The sequence below is a fragment of the Pseudopipra pipra genome, chromosome 1, assembly GCF_036250125.1.
Source record: "Pseudopipra pipra isolate bDixPip1 chromosome 1, bDixPip1.hap1, whole genome shotgun sequence".
Lineage (NCBI taxonomy): Eukaryota > Metazoa > Chordata > Aves > Passeriformes > Pipridae > Pseudopipra > Pseudopipra pipra.
The window spans coordinates 33,086,134-33,106,133 of record NC_087549.1 but is presented as its reverse complement, the minus strand read 5'-3'; the positions used below and the strand labels follow the sequence as shown (position 1 = coordinate 33,106,133).

Below are 20,000 nucleotides of genomic sequence, written 5' to 3'. Positions count from 1 at the left end.
AACATTTATTATTCGACTTGTGAATAATCTCCAGTTAATTTACCATGGGATTAAAAAAAAAAAGAAGAAGAAAAGAAAGAAAAGACATTCAAATACAGAATTCAAGGATGTTAAAAGTAAGTAGAGGAAGGAGAGGAAGATACTATGCTTAATCCTACAATTTCCTTACTGCTAATGAGTTATAGGATGATATGCAGTTGTTCTAGCTTCTGAACTGTGAAAGGCAAACAGGAATAAAGGTTCTGCTGCCCCAAAGCAAAATCTGGTAATTCTATCCTCAGAATACTCCTTGTGAAGTCCCTTCTGACGAGGATTTCAATAAACACCTTTCTAGAAGGCATGAGGGAAAGTAGTTTTAATATTGAAACTACATATGAAAAAGAGACACTAAAAACTCTAGTGAATCTGCAGTCACTTCAGCTTTGGATGTTTTGTATCATTACTTATACATAATATATCCATTACTACTATGGCATCAGGCATCACAAACAGGGATTTACAGAGCTGCTCAGGGCTCTGGCACTCTGGAGAAGGCACATGCTGAGGTTTTGCAACCCCTTCTGATAGACTGAATAGGTTGAAGGCAGAGGTAGGTAGTGATGCAGTAGGGATGACGAGTTGGGAACACAGTGGCCAGCAGCAGCAATGATAGCTGAGGCTGTGCAGCTGCATAGGCAGACAGATTATTGAACACAGAGGAGGAAGCTGCTTGGGTAGAGCTCCATGAAAGAGTCAGTGCTGCTCATATCCAAAGTCTAAGATAACATGAAGAAATGGCTTCTTACATCAGAGAAGATAAGCAGAGGCTTATAATGAAGGAAACTTCTCTCTTGCTGTTCCCTTTATGTAAGGGAGGAGAAAATTCGTATCAGTGTTTTGGTGAAAGAGACAGACAAGAAGATGTTACCCCTTTGGCCATGAATGTGATGCTTATGACAAAAGATGAATAAACATCTTGTTATATTTGTGCCTTTTGCCTGCACTCAGCTTTCCTTGGGTGCCAGGTTTGGCTTCCCTGTCAGTTTCTGTGGCACTGGTACTTGTGGACCATTCTCTTTTATCACACAAAGAAGTTGCAGCCATGGTGTTAAGCAGTCATTTGGACAAGGACTGAGCCTAACTCTTGAAACTGTATATCACCAATTTTATTTTTTTTAATAAGCAATCAATTACAATAATTTGTTCAATAAAGCTTCTTCTTCTTTTTTTTTAATCAGCTGCTTGGAACATGCCCCTTCTGCTTCACATCTGTTTCAAGATACACAGTTAGATTCTGTTTCCTTGATATTCCATCTGCAGTTTCACAGCTGCATGCGTCCTACACAGTGCTGTTTTGTTCAGCATTTAGATTAAGTCATTATTTCTTCCTATAGTCACCATTCTGATAGATGTACGTGTCTTTTCAAACCCACCTAGGGATTGGGATTGAAATTGTATCTACTTCAGTATAATCTGCTAACATAAAGGACAGGCAAGCCATGTTTTTTCTTTCATTTAATTACTAATTAAAAACAAAGTCTCCTGTAATTTTTATTTTAAGTTAATTCTCATCCCTGGGAGGTGATCGTGGTATTCACCTTTTGTATACCAGTGGCCTGAGCACTACCAAAAAAGCTTTCAGTCTTTCAGTATCCAGCATTGCTTTCAGGGACTGCGTGGCTGAAGGAATGGAGCGTTGAAATTTTCCTCCAAGTACAGATGTTTTGACTATTTGAACAGGCATGGCAATATCTCAGCATTATCGCTATGTCATATTACAGCATATACCCACAGTATTCAGTAGGGTCCCAGAACTTAAAAGAAACAATACCAGCTATCAGATTCTGCCTGTGAGAGACGTTCCCTCCCTTAAATAAAATAAAGTAAAATGAAGAGATTTTATTATTATCAAATGTAAGGATGCTGTTACCAATTGAAGTGCCAATTTAACTTTAAGCCCCTCTTTGATATTCTTACTTGATGAGAGTACATGATGGCCATAAATCTAACTTGGCAATGATTCTGAAAGGTCACCTGTGGATACTGTTTTTCATGGTGTTAAATAGACTGTAATGGTCTCATTATTTCTCCAGAAGGACAAGTGGAAGTCCCATTGGTCTTCTTGCTGTCTCATAAATAATTAACAGGCTGTTTTAACTGGGCATAACCTTTGTACAGAGTGGCTGAACTTCACCACATAGCAGAGGCAGAAGAGATGCAGAAAAATATCATCCATCATTGATGGTACTAAAACATTCAGGTGATCTAGGAATAAAAATAAAAGACTAATAAGCAAGTGGTAATCAAGCAGTTTTAGAGGCAACAAGACCAGTTGTCTTTCTGTACAGATCTGAATAGTTTTAGCATCCTTCATCATCCTGGTTATTCTTAATTTTTTTCACATCATCCCACATGACCCCTATGCTAACTTTCCAATATGAGAAATTTAACTGTGGGATAGGTGAGAAAAAGTTCAGAATGTTTATTTTTCTCTTCTACCATAGGCAAAATACTAAAGAAGAGGGATTAAAAAAAAGGATCACATTCTTCTTATTAACAACTCAAAGCTTTCAAGTGGGGAGGACTAAAATAAAATCCTGCATTTGAATATTGTAATTACTTTTGGTTTAGATAAATAATCCTCTCCAACTTTCCGCTTTGAGCATCATCAGGGTCTAACATCGGTTTTCTTGGTAACAACAGCTGGTATTAGCAACAAAAAACAAGGTATGAGCTCACAGAAGATGTTTCATCACAACGAAGTGAGGTGGTGGTGCAGAAAGTATGTCTGCTATTGAATAAAGACTGTCTGGAAAAGAAATGCTCAATTCAAGCAATGAAATTGAAAATAAAAATAAAGTAACGGAGCTTAGACAAACAGAATCAAAGCGAGAGAAAAAGAGAGACACTGGTCTTTCAAATGCTTCAGTTTTACAGAAAGGCAGACACAAGTAGTCTGTAAGAACATGATCTGCATGTTTCCACTGCAACTGTTCCTCTTGCTTGCTTCGTTCTCCATTTTGGGAAATGAAAGTGTCTTGTGTACAAGTCATGGCAAGTTCATATAGAAAAGAAACAGTTTAACAATTCTGCTTTTGAAGTTCACTTCTGTGTAACTGTATTCTCTCCTTGGGCCTTACAGTCTGACGGATGAACGCATGATAGTTGGAGGAAAAAGAAAGTCTGAACACCCATTACAGGAGTAGGTGTGGGAGGGATTGCTCTTGAACATGTGTCCTCTTCCAAGATGCTTGTTGCAGCCCCACAAAGCAAAGAGTCTGACATAAGGAGAAGAGGGAATATTTTTGACCAGGATTAGCAGGAAGCTCCAATGCCATTTTTCAAACAATTGACAGGAATAGCAGCTCCTATTCCAAAACATTAGCTGCTAGTGGCAGCAAGACTTCAAGGAAAACCATGATACCAACAGTCAGGAGACTGAAGTCAAGCAGCTTTTCATATGGAGGCCAGGGGAGGTTTTGAGCTGCTTTGCCCTACTGATCCCTGTACTTCATGGGTGTTAGAGGACTTGCTCTCCTGCCTTTCCTGCCAAGAAAACAAAACTTTCCCTTTTAAGAAGACACTCAGCTTAAAGTCTCCAGCTTAAAGACCTTAAAAAAAAAAAAAAACAGCAAGGGAGGCTTCCTTTGTACTTTTCTAGAAACTCCTTCCAGTACCTGGGGAGTTCCTCACAGTCTAATAGTACTTTTACCTCACATTCTCTTTCTATTTTCAGCTGATTTTTGCATTTTTAACAATTTAAGGGGAAAATAGTAAAAGCAGAAGACAGCATTCAGGTAATTTTATGAATTAGCTGCAATGGGTGGTAGTTGCTAGTTGCATGCCACAGAACCTCAGTGGTACTGCTCAAGATGTCTATGAGATTTGGAGAGATTTATTACGTTCTTGACTTCAAGTTAAAAAGTAAAGATAAATTGAGGAATGTCTCCTCCAAATAGACCTCAATTGCTTACAAACAGTTAGAAAATGCATTGAAAAACTAACAGTTTTTATCACAACCTTCATTGTTCCTTATGTAACTTGTTTCTTAAAGCTGAACTGAGGAATTACAGTTAGGCTGAAGTGAGGGGTTCCCTCTTCTTGAAGAAAAAAAAACTGAAATGAAAACGAAGAGTATTTCTGCATCCTTCCCTCTGAGCCCCCTGCATGTATACACAGAAACAAAGTTGCAGAGATGTCCACACGTGTGGACCCTTGAGCTCTGCCCTCCTGTTCAAAAGCCCTCTCGCACTTAATGAACAGATCCAAAGCTTCATAAAAACAAAGTCTTTTTACTGACTTCAGGAGGTCAAGCCTCACATACAATCAATTTGAGGAAAGAGAAATGAAAACATGTTAGTCCTTGCGGAAATTTTTTGTGCCCTGAAAAGAAAATTTCAAATTTGTCATTAATTCCATGCTGAGGTAGGAATACACAAATCTAAAAGTTACAACTTGACTTGCGGCAGCAGCAGCAGCCTAATGGCAAACATGAGCACTTACTGATCATGCCTTGGCATTAACTACTGTGGTTTCTGTGCATCCTAAGGGCATAACTACGGGCTGTTTGCAATATCCCGAATTTCCCCCATGGTCTCTAATGTTTACTTAAACTCTAGAAACTGAGATGTGGATTTTCATTCATTTTAGCTTAGAAAATATTGTGCTTTTACTGACTGTTGCTATTGTCTACTGAATGCAGTCATGGGATGGAAAGCAAACAAACCCTGAAGACGCAGGTGTGTGATGTGTTGAAATCTGATACATCTCACTGCCTGTAAGTAAAATAAACAGAATTGACTTAAATTAACTTAAGTGTTGTCTGTAACCTCAAAGTAATTTTTTTCCTTTTATCTCTTAAATATATATATAGGAGACATTTTAAAACCCTAGGTCTTAATTAATTTTCAAGGGGAGTTCTTCCTAAACACATAGGACAGATTCTGATCTTTGGCATTTGGTGGAGGGTAATGACACAGAAACGTTGTCCTGTTTTCATCACTGGCTTCAAGGGATTTTACAAAATTTCCCTGTTACTACAATTGCATGAAACGGGACCTGGATCTGTCTTCTTCTGCCAGATCACAATCATCAGAGAAATTTTAAAACAAACAAAGAGCCAGAGGCTACCTGTTCCTCTGTTCAGTGACTGCAAGCTGCCAAGGCTGGACTAAAGCCAGCCTTCAGGTCAGGTTTACATTATCACCAGCAAAGAACTAAAATCATGTCCTGAAAAAAAAGGTACCGTAGCTAATAAGAAATTGAAAAAATCTGATTAGCACATCTGCAATTAATCAAAGCCATCACAAATAATTCAATGAAATGTAACTTTGCTGAAATCTGTTTTGACTCAGTCTACTACAGCCTTAGCAATTGTGCTCCCCTTCAGGAAAACAAACAAACAATTTCCCTGGCAAACAAGGAAGGTGGTGTTACTTTAGCTCTACATGGGATGACAGTTTTCTGTGTACATATTACTACACATTGAACATGTTTCCATAGCACTTACAAAGTAAATTTATATATTTCTTAAGGGCTTGTCCCCTTAACAGGGTGGATTGAGAGCCTGAAAGACTGAATGAAATCAAGGTGTGTTTGGTTTGGTAAGTACCTGCATGAGAGGCTGCAAAGGGAAGTTTGGGGGCTATTGGAAATGTTGTACATAATACAATACACTTTCCCAAGTTTCTTTCCCAAAGCTCCTGTGTGGTTTTGAGAGAAGCTGTGTCCACAAGAAAATCCCTTTTTCATTTAATTTTTGTTTTGTTTTATTTTATTTGAACATAAAACCAAAGCTTTGAAAGCTTATTTTAAACCTTAAAGATCCCTTGCAGCCTTTCATGAGAAACTATAACACCAATAATGATGCTCCGGCTTCCAGAATTTTCCTTCCAGTTTTCTTGGATTCATTATTTTACGCTCTCCAGGAGATGAAAGCTGGCTCTGTGGTACAGAATGGATGCCCCTGGGGTTTTGGTGGGGAGAAACCAGAGACGCCATGATCCTATGCATCACTGAAGGAAAGGGAAACTGGTAGACACAGAGGCTTAATAACAGTATTCTGATCCTCTTCTCTCTAGGTACAGCAGAATTAGAGCGGCGGGAGGTCTTCTCCAGCTCCTGCTGCAAAAGGAGAGCCTAATGCAACCAAAATGGCTACATGCAACCCAGCTTAATTTCCCACATCTTTCATTGCTCTTACCACAGCCTACATTTGGCATCTGCCTATCTACTTCCACATCAGGTCTACAGCATGACTGTGTCTCCACCCAGAAAATTCTTAATGAAGGGGCTCCATTGTAGACATGCGAAGAATGGAGATTGCATAAAAAGAAAGAACCATCCAGGTGATAGGGGGACCATGTTTGCACAGATGTAAAGTAGTGCAGTGGTTTCCAAAGCGATATCCAATCCTATTGCATCTTCCTTTTAATATTTATCCCATGACAGAAACGGTATTTTTGATACATGCACATTGATATGTGCCAACGCCCACTCTAGAGCAATGAAGATGCAAATACAGCTCCTTTAGATAGCACACATTGCTTTTTTCTACTTTTCTTTCCCTATTTTGTTATGTCACATCATAATTTAGTGTTTCTCCTGCAAGCTGCTGAAAACCAAAGAATATAAAGGGCACGGGCTGTAAAATACCTCAAAAAAGTGCAAGTTTTTGTGGGAAGGGACTATGCTTGTCGCATACAGAAAGCATCTTAACCACTAATGTCATTGTGCAAAGACAGAAGGGCCAATAAGAAATAGGGCAGTAAAGATGAAGGGGATGTATTTTATAGTATTAATTTCACAGAACACAATGGAATACACTTAGGAGGACTTTTAGGTATCATAATAGCAGGTTTATCTAATCTTAACCAAAGTGTAAACAAATAAGACAAAATATAACAGAACTCTCAGTATGTCATTAACTTGATACGATGGACTACAATAAAATTGGATATAGTGTTGTTACACTTCTCTACAACCACAACTTTGGATGGTGTACAAGTCTTGGAAATAGCACTGCTTTGTGGATAATAAAATCATGTGAACAATGAATATCCGATCCAAACTTGGGTGGATAATTATTGTTAGAGATGTGAATATTCCCAAGAAGGCAGCTTTTACTATTGCTCATGGATACATTCTGTAACTCTTTTTTTATATATATTGCTGGCAAAATGTCTAGGGTGGAAAATCATAGGCAGTTCACATCACGTAAAATGTGCAAGCCAGGAGTTTTGCATTAACATATCCGCTAGGCTGCACTGGATTTATAACCCCTTAAAGCAGTACAAAGGGTTTTAGTATTGGATATAAATTATGTATAAAACACTCAGCATGAACTGTTGTCCCTGTATTAAGGTAGGTACATCAGACATAAAAAATAAATGACAAAATATACATTAATGTTAAGAGGTCAATTTTAAACTGACAAAATCAAGGAAATGCAGAATTACTGCTGAATCCTTCTGTCAGTCATTTTACCCCCTACTCAGTTCACACTGGGTCATCCCTCTTCTTTTCAAGCTAGAGTAAAACGTCTGCTAACACGGAAAGAGCAAGCAGGAGCCATTGGCTTGAGTACACATGGGGCAAGTGGTGACTTGGGACCACTGCGACTTATCTGCTCATCCTTTTCAAAAAAGAAACCATCCATTCATGTAACAGATACAACTTCCTTCTTTTCCACCTAGGAACATTCTCCTCCTAGGTGTTCCTCCCTCCCCACTTAGTCACTCAATAATTAGCCTATCACACCCCTCTCTAAGAACATTTCTCTTCTGTTAAAATGGAACCCAAACACGTTTTGGCCCTCAAGACATGACTAAGATGTAAGTAATAGTATTTCAAATAATTCAGAGATATTTGTGTTCTGGGAAAAGCGTTTCTTTCTTCAAACCAAAGGGCAATCAGGACAAAGGGAATAAGCAGGTATCGCCAGAAGAAGAAATGTATGATACTCAATATCAACCCAAAACATCACTTCAAGATGTATCACATTATTTTACTAAGAGCTAAATAATAAGAGCATTGTTAGGTGTAAGACTTGAAGAGTGAATGTGAAGGAAAGTTAGCAAGAAGAATTAATTCAAGATTATACCCTAACAATATACTTGGATATACTTGGATCCTCACAGTTACACCGCCATGAATCACTGACATATCAACATTCATATCTTGAAACAGAGATAAAACCATCAGAACTAAAGACTGACACTACTTGCTCTGATGCAGTATCTTACTCCTTTTTCAACATCAGGATATAGACACACCCATACAAACCCACATATTTAGTAAACATAGGATATATTTTAAAAGACTAGGCGTAAACTTGACTTCAGATAATCCAATGGAAATGTGCGTTGCATGCATAAAAGTCATGTTCAGAAGGGACTAATGTGTTAACCCAGCCTACTTGGCAGCTGCCTGCAGATCATAGCCTTTCATTCTTTCCCATTAAAGAACTGATCTTCTTTGTGTCACCCTTATTGACAGGGATTAGATCACCACCCAAATAAGTGACCATTATCAAACTCAGTAACTTGTGACTGAGGAATAAAGATGTTCAGCTGAAAGGCTTCAAGTGACAAAGACCATAAGGAGTTATTTTGCTTCAGGGAGCAATTACACACTTGAAAAGTTATTTTAGTCCCACCTGTAGCCATTAGATTGCATTATATTCCAGTATTAGAGACCAAAAAGGTCCCTATTGCCACATGCAAGTAATTACAGATTGTGATCTAGTTGTTTCTGTGAGACTAATAATCCATAACAAGCTAACTGCCAGTTACACATGGAAGGTTTCAGTCATCTCCTTCTGTACCTAAGTCAATAATTGCCAAACCAAAACCTTGACTTATTGCTGACACAGGGTGGAATGGCTCAGATTTTCTAAAATATTTCTACTTGTGTCAAAAAAAGTTTGTAAGGGCAAAGAAACTTCATATCTTTCTTTCAGTGACTAAGATCTTTACAGGTGGAAAAACTTTTGACACTTGTTTGGTCAGTTGTTGCTGGGTTTACAGTGAGACCTGAGCACATTGTCTTAGATGTGACTGTCTGAAGATGCTGTGTCCAGCTGCTGTTTCTGGAAGACTCTTTCGAGTTAGTTAAATCTAAATCTTTCTTTCTGCTATATTTCCACAGGACAAATATATGCCTGGCATGTATACTGCATTTCAGAAAGATCGGTATTCATAACATGAAGCTCACAGAAATATTGGTAAATATAATTTAAACCACTTTGAGCAAAAAGTATGAAGTTCAGTTTTGAAAATATTTATGGCACTAAAGTAAAAAAAAATCATGTCAGCCTAATGTTTTTCCACAGATATTTTGGATTTGAGGGTGGTTTTTCCAGTGTGGGATATTCATACTCAGCATTCTGAGCTCTAGAACTTACATGACTATTTGAAAGGTGGGTTCTCCTTGCAATCCAGAGGACAGGATCTAGGTGACCTGTGGATAGCAGCATGGAGGCTGAGCACAGCTGTCCCAGCACATCCTTTCTACAGCCATTACCAGTCAGGTCCCTCTCGCAATACCATGTATAAGTGAAGGAAACATTTTCTGCTTTTAGAACTGTCAGGTCCCAAAGAATGTTGAACCAAAGACTAATTGTAATATCATACAATCAGTATAATTTCACTTGATTTATTGGTGTAACTCCAGGACAGCAAAATCTCTCTTATTATATATAATCTGGAGACAAGTTATGGGAGATAAAGTGCTGAAACTGAAAAAGTACAGGACTTGGTAACACAGCAGCAACACAGCTTATGATATCAAGTATTTACACTGTTTGGTGCTTTTTTTTTTTTTTTTAGGACAAAATAAAAGTTATTTTCAGAGTGTTTCTACTGAAATAAAATTCTGGCAGAAATTTTGATATTTGCTAAGAACATTTATGGCTGTCCAGGACAGCTGAGAGGAAGAGCAGCTTGAAGAGGCTCTTGAAAAATAACTGATCGATAAACCAATGATTTGAGCTTGTGTAGGCCAGTGAATTATGAGGGGGTGTTGTCTGGATGTACTCTATAAAGCTGAGGAAGAGAAATTAAGCTGTGATTTCTATTTGAAGCAACAGGAGAGGCACAACATGATGTAAAAAATTCTGAAAAAAACCCCCAAACTAATTAACCCTTCCTCCAGAACCTAAAGGTCATAAATGAATTAGAGAAAGGTAATGATCCCTAAACAGTGGTTTTATAGCAGTGATGAAAAAGCATTGTGATAGGAGAGGAATGATGTGTGCAGTGAATTTGCTTACAGTAAGTGATATAAATAGCCAATATGGAAACATTCGGAAAATAATTATTATAGGAGCACCCTTTAAGTTCTGAGTGAGCACAGAGATCCAGCCATGCTTTTGACTTTTCTTATTTGAAGTGTAACAACACTTTAAATGCTGAAATGTAGAATCTGTTCTACAAATGTCTATTTTGTTACAGTCTTTCATGAGGGCATTATGGCTTTCAGGTGCAATAAACTACCCCTCTTTGTAACAACACCCCTCTACAAACACAAAGCAAATCATTATGTGGAAAGGGGAGAAGTTAAAAGCCTTAAATCTTCCATTCCCAAGGATACTGTTACCTTCAGAATATATTTTTTTATGTATGTATTTACTGCTTAAATGTAGTATATCTCCATTGGGTTTAACTGACAAGATTTTAGGGAGTTCTTTATTACTGATTTATATATATACATATAGACACATATATGTTCAACTACCCAATCACTTTTTTGCTCCTGTTTCCTAGCATAAAATTATTACTTTCCCCAGAACAATGAAAATGCAACTGCTTTCTAGACCAGTGACTGTTCTTTCTTTGAAGAGGCTCATAATAGGATGCATGAAACATCTGGAAGAATTAAATCAAAGGGTGATGGAATTCCCACCGGAGAACACATGTCAAACAAGAAAAAGAGCCTTGTGGAACAAATGAGATTTTGCCCTGAGAATTAGCAAGTACAACGGCTAAGCTTAACATTGGATTGAGACAAAAACTCCTAAGAGGCCTATTGATACACTTTTTAAACATCCACAGTGCTTAAAAAAAGAGAATAATTTGTGTAATACAGTCTGCAAGCAAAATGTCTGTTTTCCCTATCCACAACCACAATTCAGAGCAATTCCTGAGATCCACAATAATCTACATGAAGGGAAGACAGTCTGGGAGACAGACTGCATGTAATAAGAATACCATCATTAGGAAAATACTCAACTATAGCTCTAAAGCTGCAATGGAGAGGGGAGAACCAAATGCAGTAGGTGTGTAGGGACCCACAAAGAGAACAAAAGAAATTCATGCTATTAGTGAGAAGGAAGTAGGACTTTTTATTCCTTTTTAAGTGTGTTGTTCTCTTATCCATTGTGGTATGGAAAGCCACCCAGGGAACAGCTAGAATGGAATTAAGATCCTCAAGTTGTTCATTTTGGCACTGGTGTAATTCCAGTTGCCACACCAAGGCTGAATTTCATTCAGCGTCTTTCTCAGAAAATATTTTGTTAGGGAAAAAATTAGAAGCAACTTCAGAAAACGATAATCTAACACATCTGTCTGCCTTGCACAATCATATTCTTATCTTGTTCAAAGCTGCCAAAGAAAAAAAATTGAAATATGTCTGTATACTAGTACCAATTGCCCCAAAACTGCAGTGCAGTGTGATGAGTTAAAGAACATAAAGAGTAATTTAATGACAGCACGACTGAAGAATGGGTGCCATCCAGAGGGACCTGGACAAGCTCAAGAAGTGGGACCATGGGCCCATGAGGCTTAATAAGACCAAGTGCAAAGTGTTGCACCTGGATTGGGGCAACCCCCAGTATCAATACAGGCTGGGGGAGGAAGAGATCGAGAGCAGCCCTGCCGAGAGGGACTTGGGGATGCTGGTGGATGAGACTGGACATGAGCTGGCAATGTGCACTTGCAGCCTAGAAACCCAACAGCGTTCTGGGAGGCATCAAAAGCAGCATGGGCAGCGGGTTGAAGGAGGAAATTCTTCCCCTCTACTCTGCTCTCATGAGACCCTACCTGGAATGCTGCATCCCACTCTGGAGTCCCCAGCACAGGTGGGATATCAAACTGTTGTAGTGAGTCCAGAGGACACACCAAAATGATCAGAGGGCTGAAGAACCTCTCCTACGAGGAAAGGCTGAGAGAATTGAGTTTGCACAGCATGGAAAAGAGAAGGCTTAGAGGTGATCTGATTGCAGGTCATCGAGCCTACAAGAAAGACAGACAGATGGAAAGAGTCTTTTTACAAGACCATAGTGACAGGACAAGTGGGAATGAATTCAAACTGAAAGAGGATAGGTTTAGATTAGATGTTAGGAAAAAATTCTTTACTGTGAGGGTGGTAAGGCACTGGAACAGGTTGCCAATCCCTAGAAGGGTTCAAGGCCAGGCTGGATGGAATTCTGAACAACTTGGTCTAGTGAAAAGTGTCCTTGTCCATGGTAGGTAGTTGGAACTAGATGATCTTTAAGGTCCCTTCCAACCCTAACCATTCTATGACTCTATGGGAATGAATTTACTTTTATTGCTGAAAGAAAATGCTCCTTCATTCATATTCTAATGGATATAAATCCAATCTTCTTCTATTTCTGTCTTTACATTCTTATAAACTAAAAGACTTATGGAAACCAAGCTGCAAAGAAGGGGCAAGACTATGACTGGTCATATAAATATTTGGATGAAACAAAGAAAATTTTCAAAACTCTATTTCTTGCTGGTCCAAAGGCAGCTCAAGAGAGCAATGATACTTTTTTTACCCTGTGTTTCTGAAGTAGCCTTCACCCTCACCCAGTGGAGAATGCTCTGCTCACAGAAGAGGAAACAAGGGGAACTGACTGCAAAAAGTCCAGGTGATCTTGAACTGGAGATGCATTTGATGGTTGGATTACTTGATGGTGTTCTACTAAAATATTTTAGCTCTTTTGGATTTATTCAAAGCATAACTCCTGAAACATGTTACTTTTTTTTTTTAATACAAAGAGTCTTTGTCTTTACAGTACAGCGGGACTGATTTGAGAGGAAGTTGGACTAGTAGTGAAGGTGGTGGGAGAGTGGATGTTCTGCTGTGGACTACACAGATTGTGTTTGTAGTGCTGCAAAATGCAAAGTGAAGCATTTCCTTTACCCTTTTGTATCTCATGCAGCGGTTCCCTTGCCTCTCCAGAGATGCCATACAATTTATAATTATAGGTGTTTTGATCCTTTCCCATCTCCTGAGCATGCGGGGAGGGGATCACCAACTGCTAAATTCATGGTCTGTTCGGCCTTTATTCAAACCACTGAATCACTTATATCTGAGTGAAAAAGATGCACAGTAGGAAATATTTTAAGGATAAAACTAACTTCTAGAATCTCTGCGGAAAATAAGCTTCCTGTGCAGACATAACAAAGAAAAGTTATTTTCACCACAGTTAATATTGAAACAATATGAACAGTGCTCTGAACTGTATAACCTTAAAAATGAATAGCGCAATTTACAGACTTCATCCCACCACATAAATTCCACTGACTATGTATGGGTTAGTACACTGCAGCCTTATGCCTTTTTAGCATACCAATTTCCTGGACTATCATTCCTACGATGGTTCTCCTTTTACCTTGGAAAGCTTTTTCTACAGCTATTCTTCATGCAAATTTAAGAATTATTTCTACTGTTTCGATTTGCAGCGGCATGTTGTTACATTTGCAAAAGTTTCCAGACATGCTGGTTCTCTGCCTTCTTTGCAAGTTCAAATTGTGCCAGAAAGGCATGCTGCTTCTCTGTGATCACAAAATTAATTGGATCTTTCAGCAGTAGTCTGATTTATGTCTCCTGTTCAAGTCACAAATGTGTAATCAGTGCTAAAAGCGGTGGTTGATAGGTCAGCATGATGAAATCTTTCACTAACGCTTCACCTTCAGAGAAGCATTATGTATTCAAATAATCTAATTTCCTTCTGACTGCTTTGTATTTCTCTAATTATCTCTTTTCTTAAGGTGGATTGATGAATTTTTCTGCTGAAAATAAATGCTGGAAAAATGCTTTTTTCCTTCAGAAATAGTGGATTTATTGTCAGAAACATAGAATAAAAGTGCTCATGGTGTTAAATCTGAAAACGCTTTTTATTGCCAGTATTGCAAATAGCTTGGAACATAACAATCAAACTCTGATTTTTTCCTCTCATACAATAAGGGTTGATAAATTGTTATAAGTCAAAACTGATACAATTCATAAGGAATATTTGCCTTTAGTGGCAGTAGATATTGTGTTTAAACTATACAGTCAAGGAATGCAATGGCAACTCACACGTCACATTGCTTACAGAATCAGTGCGTTAATTACCAGTTAGTAACACAAAGCACACTATAAAACAAAGCAGAGTGAAACACTTGAGAAGTTTGTAACAGTGCAACAAGATTAATTCTGCAATTTAATAAAATGAGATATTATGTTTTCTTCTTTGTAAAGACAGTAACATTCATAATGTCAGCTGCCAACAAATGAAAGATCTTAATGTATTCTAGTGAAGTTTCTTTCAACAGAATTTCTGCTTCATAAGTTTTCTAAACAAGAAAGCATCTGAGCTGCTCCAGCATAGAGCTTCTAAAGGCTATCAAATGGCATTTAAAACACACACACACACACTCTCTCTCTCTACACCAAACTCTACCCCTCCTTTCCCCTCTGTGTTAATGGTACAGAGCATCTCCCCGTAATTAAAATAAACCCTGAAATCTTGACCATTGTGGTTGCTAAAGATCCCATGCACTTTTAAGAAGAGGAGGGGAAGTAACCACAGTTTCCTCTACATATTCCCAGCCAGGTAATTGCCGGCCTAGAAATCACCCATCCAGCTTCCACTGAGTAAGCGATTTTCACTCACCCTCTTACTGAAACTGCTGGAGGGCATTGCAGTCATGGGCTGACAGCTGTGTTCTGTCTTAATTCTCTCTTGCTTTGCTGAATATGAAAACACTGCTACCTTAACACAATAAAATGAACAAAGTGACAGAAATATATTTGCCATAAAGTTTAGGAAGAGCAAGTAATCTAATAAAAGCATTTGTAAACCAGGCCATTAATCTCTACGAAAGATACTGCTGTGAAGTAGGTTATCTGCCATACCAGATAACGCAGAGCTGAGGTGAAAAGTTGATGATCCCCAGTTCACACATTCAAAGTGAGCACATTTCATCTGTATTAACTGGGGCAAGAAAAAGAACAGCCTGGACTAATTTCAAATGTCACCTGCGCAAGTAAGACAAAGCATTAGAAAGAAAACAGCCATTCACCCAGTTATATTTTCAAGCATGCTTAGGAAAGGCTCTTCTGGTTTCTATCTTCTTGTAAATTGATGAGAGCCTACAGGAGTCTAAGATATTCAGACAGAAATTCAATGATGGAGCTCAGAGTAAAATGACACATCTTCCCAGATAAACTCAAGAGACATTTAATAGGTTCTGTCATAATCCATATGTTCTCTTCAAAAAATAGGAATAAAAACCAGCTGCCTTACAGTAAATTCTAACTGCAGTATGAGTTAATTTTAAACTGATGTAACATTCAGTCAGTTTTCATTTAAAATGACAGTAGATATCTTTGCCAGAGTAAGTGTGGATTTGTAAAAACAGATGAGGGACAGTAAATGTTTTTCCTTCAATACGAATATTTCTTTATAACATGGAGCTTTTAGAGAATAGGTAGTTGTTCAAGCAAAGAAAGATTTTACATTTATCACCATGATGATGTATTACTAAAGTACTCTACTTTTGGAGTCTGTCAGGAATCCCTCAGGGATGTGGCAGAGCAGAGATTGTAAATGGTTCCTGATGCCAGTTCTGCTGGCTTAGGCCTTGAAACAATATGCTGGCTCTGGTGGCAGCAGGGTGGTCAGAACTGCCAGATGCTGGGGGTGTAGTGCCTGCTGACTCCAACTACAGGTGTCAAAGAAAGGAAGGAAGCAGAAGGCTAGATTATGTTTATTTGTTTATTTCTACTATTTTAGTCTGAAAGAGTTGCCTCTGTGAGATTCCAAGTGATTTAGATATTTTTAAATATCACCCCCTATGAACAGCAAAAAATAACAAAAATACAGATTGAAGTAACCAAGATCCACATTACTAAATATAGCAGGCAACCCACTAATACTCTTCATTCCTACTGTTCAAACTGCTCTCAGCTTCCTAGAAAACCACAAATGACTGAGGAATAAAGTAGGTTTATAGTGTGTCCCAGAGATCAACAGCTTTGACTATGCTAGCCCAAGAATGCAGTCATTGAAGGAAAAAAATTCGTGGCATGTCAGAGAGGCTGGGACAGATATGTCATTGAGACCCATTTGATATCTTAAAATGTTTTCAAAATGGTGTTTCATCTTAGGACCCAAAAATAGCAGATCAGACAGGTAACTATCGCATATCCTCTCTTCACTGAGTTTCCATCCCAGTCCCTATAGTGTTAAGGACTCAATCCTTAATGGATTTATGCCTGGTAGCAAGGCTGACTAAAACAAGAGTGCAAAGAATGTCTGTATCCAAACAAGATAACCTGAATGGTCCATACAAAAGCTCCAAATTAGGTTTGACCAGTCAAGAGAGAAGTTTGGAAGTCATCATTTGCTAGATGAACAGACCAGCTTAGTGTCCAGGACTGGTCATAATGTCATATATTATTAACAACTATGGAGAAAGAATAAGAAACAGAAAACACAAATATGTCAAAGCTTGATGTTCCCATCTTTTGAATACTCTCTATATCCTGTACTCCACCAAACTACACAAAGGTGCTTAGGGGCATACACCAAGTGCCACGTCATGAGAGGCAAAGTAGGGTAGTAGTTTCTTCTGGGATAAGAATTGTCTCTGAATTCCCATAAAATATGATAGGAGACTCGGAGAGAGTTTTATAAGATTAACAAAAAGTGTTGAGAAGCAAAGAGAGAATGATTATTCCCTATAATAACAATGCACTCTATGTAATTATTAGGCATTGCACTTCAAGACAATCAAAGGAGGAATGTTTTGACTTAACATATAGTTAAATTATGGAACTCATTGAGATAGGATGTTGAGAAGGTCAAAGACCTGAACTGGTTCACAGAGGGATCAGAGAAGTTCCTAGAGGATAGGTCAAGATACAATTGTTCATATCTAATTGCAGACTCAGAAAAGCCCTAAACTGTTAACTCCTGTGAATTATGAAAATGTACTAAGGGATAGATTGCTTCCTGAAACTTGTATTATGTGCTCTTCTCTGTTTTAACTGATGGCATTAAAGACTTTATGTAGGGCCAAAGTGGCACAAAAAACCAGAGAAACTCTTTTGTTTCCAAGTGGGAGGTGAGGTGCGAGAATGAATTGATGAAACAGGTCATGAACATAAAATGCAAACCCAACTGCATATTTTAAAAAGTAGTTTTGGTGAATAAGCAAAAATGGACATGCTGTCATGGATAAATCTGTTATCCCAAAAATAACATACAAAATTTATTTTTTTTTGTGGCAGGCAAACTTAACCTTGAGTGGTTGACCTATCTTAATTTTAAAATAATTGTTTTCCCTCTGTATATTTCTGACTATGCAAACATTATACGCATGCTTACCTTTAAGAGTGTGAGTGCTCCCTTGAGAGCCATGTATCCTTTTTTTCTGTGCTGTATTCGCTGCTTTCCCTTTCAAATTTGAGTGAAGTGGATGCATCTCAAACATAGAGGTCCATTATGTAACATTCCTTTCAGTGGCTAAGAAATCTACTACAAACCTTTCTAACCAAAATCTCCTATTAGCAGCTCTGGGACAGTTAATACTGAAGCAGCACTACTGTGTCAATGGCAGCCGAGAGTGAACTCAAGTATTGTTATTTATCTGACTGATAAAACAAAACGTTTTCTGAGGATGCAAAGGCAAGCTGTGTTTAACCATTGGGCTGGCTGGCAATGCAAAAGTATTTTATCTTATTTACATTTCTCCTTTTGTGTATTTTCTCTCTCTCTCTCTTTCTCTCTCTGTCTTTTCTTTCCCAGTTGCACTGTAGCAAATCCATGCAGTTTCTAACCTCTGGATTAGGCAAGACCCTGGAAGACACAGAGCTCCTGCTGATTCTTGGTATTCTTGTTAAAGAACTGCAGAAAAATGTGGTTATTTAAGATATTTCCTTGGTTGGATCTATTCAGTCCCTTTGTCACACAATAATAAAATATCTATATTTTTCATAAAGACTTTTCTGTAGCTAATTCTTATGAGGGTGAAAACTTCTGGGCAAAAGACTGCACATTGCACAATAAAAACTCACATCAAGACAATCTGAATGCACAGTCATTTGAATGGGAAAAACATCTATTTCTATGACTAGTTACTCTACATTGCAATAATATGCAAGTGAGTAGAAAGTGTCATAATTTAAATCAGAGTACACTGTTTCTTTCTGGGGTTCCAGATTTTCACTGGAAGCCTGTCGAATGAGGTGGTTTATGCTGAGAGGCACACCATCTGAAATGAGTGCTTCATGTCTTCCTGGCATCTTATTTGTGAAGTCTGAAATGTAATTTGCAAGTGTGCAAAAGTCCTGTGATAGGGGGAGCACTGCAGCGCTTTGCAGCAGAGAGAACCAAAGGTTCTGACTCAACATTGTGGGCATTTAGGAGGGTCACAGCATGGGGAGTGGGATAGAGCTCAGGTCTGCTGGCTCCTGGATAATTTTCTGTAGGCATTGCATTTTATTGTTTATTACATGCCAACTGTGCATAGATTCTATTACCTCCACTTGCTCCAGTTAATTAGTTCAGGGAAGGCTGGTAACCCATGTTGCACAGGAAGCTGACTTCCTTTTGTCCTTGAAATCTATAAATCTAGACCTATAAAGGAACCCCTCCTAGCACCATTAGGAATCTTGACCAGTATAGAAAGCTCTCTGAATGTACAGTACAGTGCGGGTCAAAGCTATTGAGCTTCGAACACTGTGGTTTCCAGGGCATGATGGACAGCTCCCAGGATGCTCATGTCACTGTTCTTCTTATATCTTAGCCTCTGAGCAGCTTCTGAGTAGCAAAACTTACCCATCACTTCCCTAGATAACAGCAGCATCTATCCTTCCCATTTAAGAAGAGCATATCACTAGCAGAGCCTCAGCTGATGTCTAAATGTATTGACAGAGAACTTGGTTTTCTGAGCTTTCCATGGTGGCCTACATCCATGCTGATGCTAACATGTGACCTGATAAAAGAAGCTTTCAATTTTGATTAAGACAAACCACATGAAGAAATATCAGATGGTATGTGGAGCTTGGCCCATGCCTGTTATGAGAATGGACTTCTGTCCTTGAAAATTCAAATGAAAATGTTTATAAGGAAGTTGGTAAGGTAGAATAAATCCCTCTAATTGAGTAACCTAATCTTTCAAACAATCTTTCTGAATGCAATGCTATTTACTTTGGATTCAGAGTAAAGAGGCAGTTAAAGGACCAATGGGGCTTTAGGTTTCCCAGTAAAGGGGTGGCATTGTAGGAAAGGGGCAGAGTATGAAATGGTATTTATGGAATATAAATATCTACTAATAAAGCATGAAAAGACAGCTATGTAGCCATGATCACTCCCTCACTGTGGGAATTCCTGTGGAAACACAATTCACATTAATTTTCAATCCTCTGTTTAATGCAAGATGGAATTAAACATGTTTAGAAAACTCTTCACATATAAAGTGTAGGAGGATAGAAGGGAGGCAGCAATTAGCAGCTGCCCCTACAGAGAGAAGACCTGCAGCGCCCCAGAGAACTTGAGAACTGAGGACAACTCCCTGAACTACTGAGCCGTACATACTAAAATTCCTTACTTTGAATTCCTGTGCTGTGAGATATTAGTTGGGTGTTCAGAAGCTGGAAACTCCTGCAGGGAGCCTCAGGACATAACTTCACTATTTCCCATTCTCTCCCGCAGCCCTCTGTCCCTGCAGCACCCTTCGCCCTAATTTCTTCCCCGCACTACTCACACAGGGCATAGCTCGGAATACACTGAGAGGAAGAACACA

General features: G+C 38.5%; 1 long non-coding RNA gene across 1 annotated transcript in view; it reads right to left on the bottom strand.

Annotated features, from left to right (window-relative positions):
* Window positions 1-1,074: 1,074 nt before the first annotated feature.
* LOC135416953 (uncharacterized) overlaps window positions 1,075-20,000 on the bottom strand; it is an 82,121-nt gene continuing 63,195 nt past the window's right edge. Inside the window, exon 3 of the long non-coding RNA XR_010431840.1 lies at window positions 1,075-2,244. This is a non-coding gene — a long non-coding RNA (uncharacterized LOC135416953). The remainder of the gene's footprint in view (window positions 2,245-20,000) is intronic.